This window comes from Capsicum annuum, unplaced genomic scaffold (genome assembly GCF_002878395.1).
Source record: "Capsicum annuum cultivar UCD-10X-F1 unplaced genomic scaffold, UCD10Xv1.1 ctg5345, whole genome shotgun sequence".
NCBI lineage: Eukaryota > Viridiplantae > Streptophyta > Magnoliopsida > Solanales > Solanaceae > Capsicum > Capsicum annuum.
This window is the reverse complement of record NW_025861569.1, coordinates 130,937-140,873: the sequence shown is the minus strand read 5'-3', so window position 1 is coordinate 140,873 and position 9,937 is coordinate 130,937. Positions and strand designations below refer to the sequence as shown.

General features: G+C 30.6%; 1 long non-coding RNA gene across 2 annotated transcripts; it reads left to right on the top strand.

Moving 5' to 3' along the window:
• Positions 1–5,178: 5,178 nt before the first annotated feature.
• LOC107863904 lies at positions 5,179–9,424 on the top strand. 2 transcript variants are annotated; one of them, XR_007050539.1, is made up of 4 exons: positions 5,179–5,589; positions 7,751–8,029; positions 8,108–8,213; positions 8,815–9,416. It is a non-coding gene; the product is annotated as an uncharacterized LOC107863904 (long non-coding RNA). The 2 variants fall into 2 exon arrangements; XR_007050540.1 differs by lacking the exon at positions 5,179–5,589 and having other exon boundaries at positions 7,420–8,029; positions 8,815–9,424.
• The last annotated feature ends 513 nt before the right edge of the window (positions 9,425–9,937 follow it).

The following is a 9,937-nucleotide window of genomic DNA, read 5'->3' as shown; positions in this document are numbered from 1 at the left end:
AGGCTTTCTGGAAATTGATGAGTGCCATTTTGTCCTCTGGCGTGACGCGCCATGAACAGAAATGGCATTCGTCTTACAGCAGAAACTTAAAATAGCCATAACTTCTTAACCGGATGTCCGTTTTAGGCAAATTTTGTATCTACAAAAATATTATTGAATTATCTATCCGTTGGTAGGTAATGGGATCAAAAATTCATATTATAATGAGAGATATGATCATTTGAAGTTGATAATACCAATATCCTTCTCAAGAATTCAATCGGTAAGGAATATTTTGATTCGCACAATAGCTAGGTCATATTTGAGACCTTAATTCACATCATCCTTGATCATGAAACTACCAAGAAACCATGATGTACTATATATGAGCTTGAAACATGGAGCTAATATTGAGTTGGATTTTTTGGGGTATTACAGATGCTTAGCTGACAAATCTTCTGTTTTGCATTATGAGGTAGAAGCAATATCAGATGACTTTTGACTATAGCTTAGCTTCTTAATCAAATCTGTCATGATATCTAGTTTTTTATCAAGAGAAGAAATATGTTCTCTAAGAACTTTCACATAAAGACTCAAATAATTATTTTGAGCAATTAAACTATTTATTTCTGAAATAGTGATTTTTCCAACTTCATTATCAATGAATTTTTTAAAAAGCAGAGAAAGTTATTCCTGTATTATTTGGTAATATGAAAGGTGATTGAGGAGGGTAAATGGCTTGAGTGATGGTGCCATTTGCATCTTCGTACGATCTCTCAATAAGCTTTACATATAAAGGTAGATATGTAGATATAAACTAAGATATAAACTATGGCACAAAATAAATAATTTAATAATTTTTCATATAAATAATTTTCCAACTATCTCAATGCACACATTTCATAGAATTCTTCAGAAATATTTTTCATTTCATTAGGACTATAAGTTTCAAAAAACTATGTCCGAAATATTTTCTATTTTTTCACAAAAAATATCTTTTTTAACATGATTCCTTGCCTGTGAACTAAGGCTAAAATCAATTAGGTGTGGAATAATGATTTAACAAGAATTAACATCAAACTCCATTTCGGAGGGAGTGGAGTTATCCCTATCTGGGATATTGTCATTATCTTGAACTATATTTATTTTAGGATTGATTTTAATTTTTTTCAATATTTTTGAATGGAATATGCGAATCTGTTGAATTTAAAGTATGTAAAGATGCAGCACGACTTCTAGTTGGACCATATACTGGTTCAACTGGAGAGATAAGATGCATAACAGGTAACATTCTAGGTATAGAAAAGGAATTTCAATTATAAATGGTAGAATTATCATCAAATTGGAGACAAATTTTTTCGTCTGTATTTTGTGTTACTTGAGTTAACTAAGAATTTGTCACATCCTCCACAAGTTTTGGAGAAATGACCGAATTTAAAATCCATATTTTTAGGAAATTAATCTCATCCCATCTAATAGGTCTCCTGGTGTTTGACTGATGGTAAGACATCTATTAACTTCAGTTAAAGAATAGGGCATAAAATCGATAACAGATTCAGTATTTTTCTTAACATATTTTCTATTAGTAGGCTTTGAAGTGCTAGGTTGTGAAGAAGCAAGATCAATAATTTTTTGACGAAGCTTTCCATCAGTCACTTCTTTTAATAATGCTAAAGCACTGTCAGCAGTAATTGTTTGAACATTTAAATCTAAATCTTCAAACTGGGATTGCAATTTATAAAAATCATCATCACAATCACAAATATTATTATTACAGTCAGTGCAAGCATTAGCATTAGCTTTTTTATGATTCTCATTATCAGTTGAATCAGGTTATTCAACATCATTTTCAGATTCAGAATCATATTCATAATCAAATTTAGAACCTGAAGTATATAACAAACCATATACTTTATCATGAATCTCATCAGAAAGTCCTAAGGACTTGAGTTTTTGAAGTTTTCAATTTGGAGTAATATGACCAAATTGACCATAATTGTAACACTTGATTTTTGATAAGTCTCTCTTAGATCTATTTCTCGTAAATCTAGTAGACTTATGATGGGTTTTTCTAACTTCACGCTCTTCTTTGGATCTATGTCTAGATCTATTTTTTATATAGGGTTTATCTGGGTCATTGGGTTTTATATGTCTATGACCCTTTTTTCTAGAGGTAGAAGCAGAAGCAGGATTTTTCATACCAAATTGTCCACAGAAATCACCTAATTGGGATCTTTCTTTAAGACTATCAAGCTTAATTTATCTAGACAATTTTAACTCATTACAAATTCTTAGACCTTATTTGATACAAGCTACTATAAGCTGACCATAAGTGAAATCCGTCAAAGGAATGGCACCATATTGACCCTTGATTGATTTTTTAACCCTTTCTGCAAAAAAGGGTGGAAGACCATCTATGAATCTAGCCTTCCAATGTTCAAATCTAGATTCGGATAGGTCCATAACTCTACTAATGAAAGTATCCAGTATACCCAAACTTGTTGTTAATTATAAACCTCTTAATAAAGTTTTAAAATGGATTAGGTATCCAATTCTCAATAAAAAGAATTTATTATCTAGATTATATGATGCCAATATATTTTCAAAATTCGATTTAAAATCTGGATACTGGCAAATTCGAATTTTTAAAGAACACACTTATAGAACTGCTTTTAATGTGTCTTTTGGTCAATATGAGTGGAATGCTATGCCATTTGGTCTAAAAAATGCTTCCTCTGAATTTCAAAAAATCATGAATAATATATTTAATCCATACATGGATTTTATAATAGTGTATATTGATGATATCCTTGTGTTTTCTAAAATAATAGAATACATTTCAAACACCTGAATATTTTCAAATAAATTGTAATGCAAAATAGCTTGGTCATTTCTAAATCGAAAATGTTCTTATTCCAAACCAGTGTTCAATTTCTAGGACATAATATTTGCAAGGAGAAATCGAGCCTATCCAAAGAGCTATGGACTGTGCAGAAAAATTCTCTGATATTATTACTGACAAAACTCAATTACAAAGATTCGTAGGAAGTCTTAATTATATTTTTTTTCTTTCTATCAAAACTTGTCTCGTGATTTAGCTCCTTTGTATGATAGACTAAAAAAGAATCATAAATAATCTTGGACGACTTCTCACACTAATCTAGTCAAAATGATTAAAAAAAAAAAGTGTGTCAAGACTTTACCTTGTTTAACCTTAGCAGATCCTGCTTGGTTAAAAATAGTCGATGCTGATGCTTCTAATATTGGTTTTTTAGGAATACTTAAACAAGTAAATTCCCATAATAATATTGAACGTCTCATTAATTGTCACTCTGGAAAATGGTCTGAAAGTCAAAAAAAATGTGTCACTGTGGCCTATGAAATGTTAACTATTGTTAAATGTGTTTTAAAATTTCAAGATGATTTATATAATCAGAAATTTATAGTAAGAACTGACGCCCAGTCAGTCAAATATATGTTTGACAAAGATTTTAAACACAATGCTTCAAAGTTAATTTTTGCAAGGTGACAACCTCAATTAGCCCCTTTTGATTTTGAAATACAATACAAAAAAGGTAGTGAAAATTCTTTACCTAAATTTTTGTCTAGGGAATATTTAAAGGGTTAAATGAATTTTTATACTTACTTTCTTTCTGAAAAAATAATAATTACTATAATTAAGAGTATTCCTCTAAATGAAGATATTCATTTTATTATACTATCAAAAATCATTCATGATATGATAAAAGAAGATTTATTCCTTTCAAATTTTGAAGATATAAGAGATGAAATTGATTGGGATGATATTGATTCATCATTTGATAAATACTTTATTAACTTATAATTTGATAATGGAAAAAAATAAGAATTAGTAATTAATTGGCTTATAGTCAATATTATAGTAAGTAGAAGTGAATTAATGATACTTTTGTTCAATGTTATTGATTGACCATTTTATAATTTGATAATTATACTAAGTAGATTTGCACTATAAAATATTATTGATTAATTAATTTATATGTCAATAATTACAGTAAAACTGGCATGTACCATTAAAATATTCACTAAAATAATATCGATTTATGAACTTCTTTCATAGTTAGACTAAATAAAATATATTAATGATTTTTAGAACCTAGTTTAACCACACGTGTCTCGCACGTTTAACATTTGATTATTAATTATTTTATCTATTGCGAAGATTTTTAATAAAGTGTAAAAGTTCAAATCACTTTTCAAAAATCTTTCATACTTTAATATAAACATAAACATATACACATATATATTTTAGCATCAGAAGTTTCAAGTGGTTGATGGATCATTACTTTTGCGTTTGTCATAAAGTACCTCTTTCCCTTGTTGCCACAAGTTGAGTGAGACGCATCAATTTGAACTCTATTTGTGTTATGATTATTTTTATTTTTTTATATTTAAATTTTTTTGCTATTTTTTAAAGTTAAATCTTGTGCTTATTTATATTTAAAAATTTTCCTTATTGCCTATCTCGTTGCGAAAACGTCACACTGTTGTTCTTATTATTTTGAGAAACACGTACCATGTTTGAGAAATAGAACAATTCGACACAATAAAGGTAAGAATGGTCCTTTGGCCCCACCATTATCCATATTCAATCATCCAAGTAAGGGTTCTAAAACTACCATAAGAAGATTTTTGACTGATATGGAGAGAAAGTCAACCACAACACATGTATTATTGAATTGTCCGAAAGTTCAATCATATTATAAGTAAGTTTTGAATTATATTATTCAGTTTTTCAAAATAATTCAATATTAATTTTATTGTATAAATGTTAAATATGTTTGATAGTTGGTTCTCATATAAATGTTAAATATATATATATATACATATATATATATATACATATATATATATATACATATATATATATACATACATATATATATATCTATACATATATATATTTCCTTACAAATTATAAATAACTACTAACCTTCTAATTCTTTTTACCACTATATAGGTCCATGATCCAAACAATAACATGACCAATCAATTTTTGAAAGATATAGCTTAGGGGTCAAGCCCTTTGGTCAAAACGATGAATAAGTACAATATGCAAAACCCAAATAATTTCTCAATGTCTCTATCTCTTATAGGTACACATGGCACAGATTCAGCTTATCTCGCTGCTATAGATCGACGTCCACCTTCAAACACTACATTGTCGAAGGTCATTCAGTCAGTTAGTCAACAACTTTCTTGGTCAAACATAGGAGCGAGAAATTCTGAGATGTACAATTTTGAAGCATCTCCTAATCCTTCTTCGACTTCATCTTCTGTCCACGGTCAAGATCTTCCACAACCTGGAGAGTTAGATCAGCTACGGAAGGTGCACATTATAGCTGATGGGAAGGGTAAGCCTATTTTTTATTATATTCTAATTTCTATATTATTTTTTGCTTTTTAAATTAACTATTTTACAAAAATATTAATTATTAATTTGGGTTTTATCCTTCAAGACCGGCTGCAAATGCAATTTCAGCAGGAATCCAAAAACATTATGACGGTTTTTATCCAACTTGGCGTGAAGTTTCCAATCATACAAAACAAGGAGTCTTCAATGAGTTTATGGTATGTGTACTTCAGAACGATATTTTCAATATTTTTCATAATACCATGTGTTGCTTCAGTTTTGCTAATTGAATTATATCTTAACGTTTTACCCAATTTGTAGCTCTTTCAGTTTAACAACTTATTGTGATTTTGTGTTTTGAATAGTGCTTTCAGTGAGGGTTATATTTTGTAAAGTTTCAGATTGATTTGATGGAGTATTGAGGTGAATTTGCTGGAATAGTTTAGCTGACTTCACAGTCATGGTTAATAGTGTCACAATGACTTCACACGTTAAATCAAGTAGTTGTGGATGTAATATTCGGATTCTATTTTTTGATTTAGTAGTACATCTACATGGGTTGTCTGTCACAAGAGATTCTTGAGGAATATACATGAAACTAGAAGCTATTAGATGGGATTATTGTACACTAATATACAACAAACATAAAACACAAAGTCATATAGCCTTCTTACTAGTCATAGCACCAATGTCTACAAGCTACAGTTTATGTAGTCAAAAGACAAGCTAATTAATGTTAACGAGGTGAATTTATGCAGTTGAATTTAACATAACTATGAGAAATCATTAGATTTCAAGTAGAACTTAAGAAAGTTTTCTTGGTGCAAGTAGTAGTTCTGGCTAATGTTGCTCCCCTAACTTAAGAAAGTCACATAAACAGTAAGCTAAATATAACCAGTCAATGTTGTTCCCCTAACTTAATCATATACCACAAGTACCAAAATTAAAAGTTATTGACAATTGATTACCAAGATGCTATTATCCCTACAAGATATTTATTCATTCGACCTATATATAGTCTTTGGCTAATGCTATCTAAGTCATGCTGGCAAATATCTTGAAAATGTGCAAAATATTGATTGGTTATGTTCAAAGGCAACTTTCAAGCTTCAATTTTTGGGCCTATAATTTTAATCTATTAAGCTACTACTATTGTGTTGTGAGCGGTTCAAATGAGTTGAATCTTTCTCATGACTAAAGGTCTTTCCAGGTATCAAATACATCAAGTTATGTACATCAAATAGTTACCTTCATTGTTTCTTTTGGATATTAATTGTTGCAAACAAAAAAAAATCAGATAAAAAAGATATTATGTGGTTTGCAGAGGGTTGATTAGCTGATATTAATACATTTTCTTTGCCATTGTCCTAGTAAGAGGAAACAACTAGTTATTTGTAATAGGAATCTTCATATTTCAATGTGCATAGCTGGCTTTTTATTTAACTAATAAAAGAAAATATGTTGTATACATTTGAAACAAGCACTGTGTGGGGGAATCGTAGATGTACCAAGTATATGGAGAACTCGTCCACAACTCTAGGGATAATTTCTACCTCCTACTAACAAACTTGAGCTATATGTATAGAACTAAGAATAATTGATGAACCATTCCCTTGATTTCGTGGACATCTTAGCTAAGCACCACTGCTGAAGCCGTGGAATCAACCCCGAGGGTGAATCCAAGCATAAGATCTGTCACTAATTGGGACTTTCCTTTGGAAATAGGCAACTACCCTTCTTGGTAGGTGTATCCATGGTGACATTTTTCCCTTTATATAGTTGAGATTCTGGTTGAACCCAGCTACTGCGATTATTCCGATAATGTTTGGTACCACTTCACTTTTGAATTTTCCATTTTAGTACTATATTATATGGTTCATATGAAATGATAAAAATTATGGGAAGTACAACATTTACTACCATCACCGATTCGGTGCAAAATATCCAGCTCTCCAATTTTTCAGTAAAGATTTTTGTCCCCTCTTATTATAGATCTTGAGATTGATAGGTGAGCTTATAAATGCAATGTCCATTTTGAAATATAAACTGTAACAGTTCTTTTTGCTACACACGTCAATAAAAAAGGTTCGTTATCTTTCAAGCAACATTTCAAGTGACACGTGTTTTGTGAAGTTAAACAAAATGATTCTATTCTTTGTATCCTTTCATATCATTCTTATTTATAGAGTTTTTATTCTTTGTATCCTTTCCTATCACAAACTAAATTTATAGTGTTTCTATCTGTAAAGTACTACTGTTTGTATGAACTACAAAGTGTTTCAAGAGTTAATCACAATGAGTAATGAGTGTACTTTTTGACATTTATTATTTTAGCATTTGAATTACTTATACTCTTAAAGCTATATATTTTATTTGCAGAAAATCTGTACATGGAGTCTTTCCGAGGATCAAGTTATTCAAAGTAATTTTAAGAAGAAGGCATCTTCTATATTGTCTTGCATTCTTGCTAAAGCTCGAAGTAACGGACGGCGGCCTGGATGGCTTGAGTCAAATTATTGGGATCAACTTATTGTATGCTGGCAGTCTCCAGAGTTTCAAAAGAAAAGTGAACAGACAAAGACAGCTCGAAAGTCCAAGAAGGATGGCTCATTGCACACATGTGGTTCGGTTTCCACGGGGACAGCTAAGAGGAAATTGGTAATTATTTAACATTTAGATGGTAATAAATTATTTAATACACTTTTGGTTCACTATGTTTATTTCATCTGCAACAAGCATCTCTTGGTAGACCAACACTCATGAAAAGGTATGGAAGAAGACCCATATTAAAATTAGAGATGGAAAAGAAGTCTGGGTCGAGACACGCGCAGAGGCCACCTATGTAAGTTCAAATCTTACTTTTTATTTTTTACATTGAAGATTACTAAAATACAATAATGTCTTAATTCAAAAGACTATGGAGTTGATGTTTTCTGAGATTACAATATGTTATTATTTGAATATACGGTTTAGTGTAGCAGCTAAATAGACTTCACCTTGAGGTGTATTCCAAAATAAGATGTTTAGGCACAACAGAAAGGAAATAATAAATTGTTGCAAGCGCCTGCACATCTCCAGTTACAAATACACATTCCACAGATGTACTTGATGTGCCCTCCTTGACCAATATGTAGCCTAAGCTATCAAGTTCGACTTGGCCTTCCAACAGTTGACTATTTTTTCATTCTAGGATATTAAGATCATCTTGTTCCTTTTATTTTTAGGTTCAATATTGACTGAGCAATGTTGCAAACAGATTAATGGCCATCAAGTACCCGACCATGAACTACTGGAACAAGAAACAAGAAAGACGCCATAGCCAAAAATACATAGAATTTGGATAACTCCATTTTTGTTGTGCTTTCAAACTAAAAAGTATTTTAAATCTTACTTATAATTTATTTTATACCATTTATTATATACTAATCTTACTTTTAATGTAGAATCGATACGTTCAAGCAATTGAAGAGCTCAAAAAGAACCGACCGATAGATGATCAAGGCAATCCAATCATGCTATTAGAGGAAGAAACTCTCTCTTGCTAGCTGGATGTAGTTGGCGGAGTGTATAAGGGGAGGGCATACGGCCTTTGCTCCAAGAAGAATTTTCATCACCTCCAGTGTGGATTGCAAGGTATAGGGGATCTGCCACCATGCCAGATGAACAACTTGAGGAGATGCGATAGGATGTTCGGGAGCTTTCTAGGAAGTACAAGGAGGAATGAAAAGAAGGAAGGATGAGGAGCGACGTAGGACAACCCTTGAGTCAGGTATCCAAGAACTCAAGGCTCAAGTAAATACGTTAATCAAGCTTCCTCGTTCTCCACCCCTAGATCTGACGATAATGATGAAGAGGATGAGGATGATGGAGTGGATGAAATGGATTATTAGGTGGTGTTTTAGTTTTGGATTCTGTTAATTTGGAGAGTTTGAAAGAATTTGTTTTGCTACTTGTTTTCATACTTTTATATACTTGTTTGGATATTATTTAAGTTGGATGAATATGTATGAAGTTTGGTTGCTTAATTTTAATGTTTGAATTATTTCGGAAGCATTTTCTTATTGTTTTGCTGGTTGTTATTGGTTGTATGTTCATTTTCTATTGAAATATTTAATTTTCATGCAATAAAATGGTAAAAATAATAGCAAATTAGCAAGAGATTTAGGGAGGGATATCTCTCAAAATATCAAAATATCAAATTATTTTTTAATTCAACTTAGCGAGGGATATCCCTCATTATATATAAATTTATAATTTTTATTAATTTTCACATACCAAGGGTAGTCCCTCACTAAATAATAAATTAATATTATATATATTTTTAATATAGCAAGGAACATCTCTCACTAAATAATAAACTAATATTATATATATTTTTAATATAGCAAGGAACGTCTCTGACTAAATAAGAAATTAATATTATATATATTTTTAATATAGAAAGGGATGTCTCTCACTAAATAATAAATTAATATTATATATGTTTTTAATATAGCAAGGGCGATCCCTCACTAAATTATAAATTAATATAATATATATTTTTAATATAGCAAGGGACATCCTTCA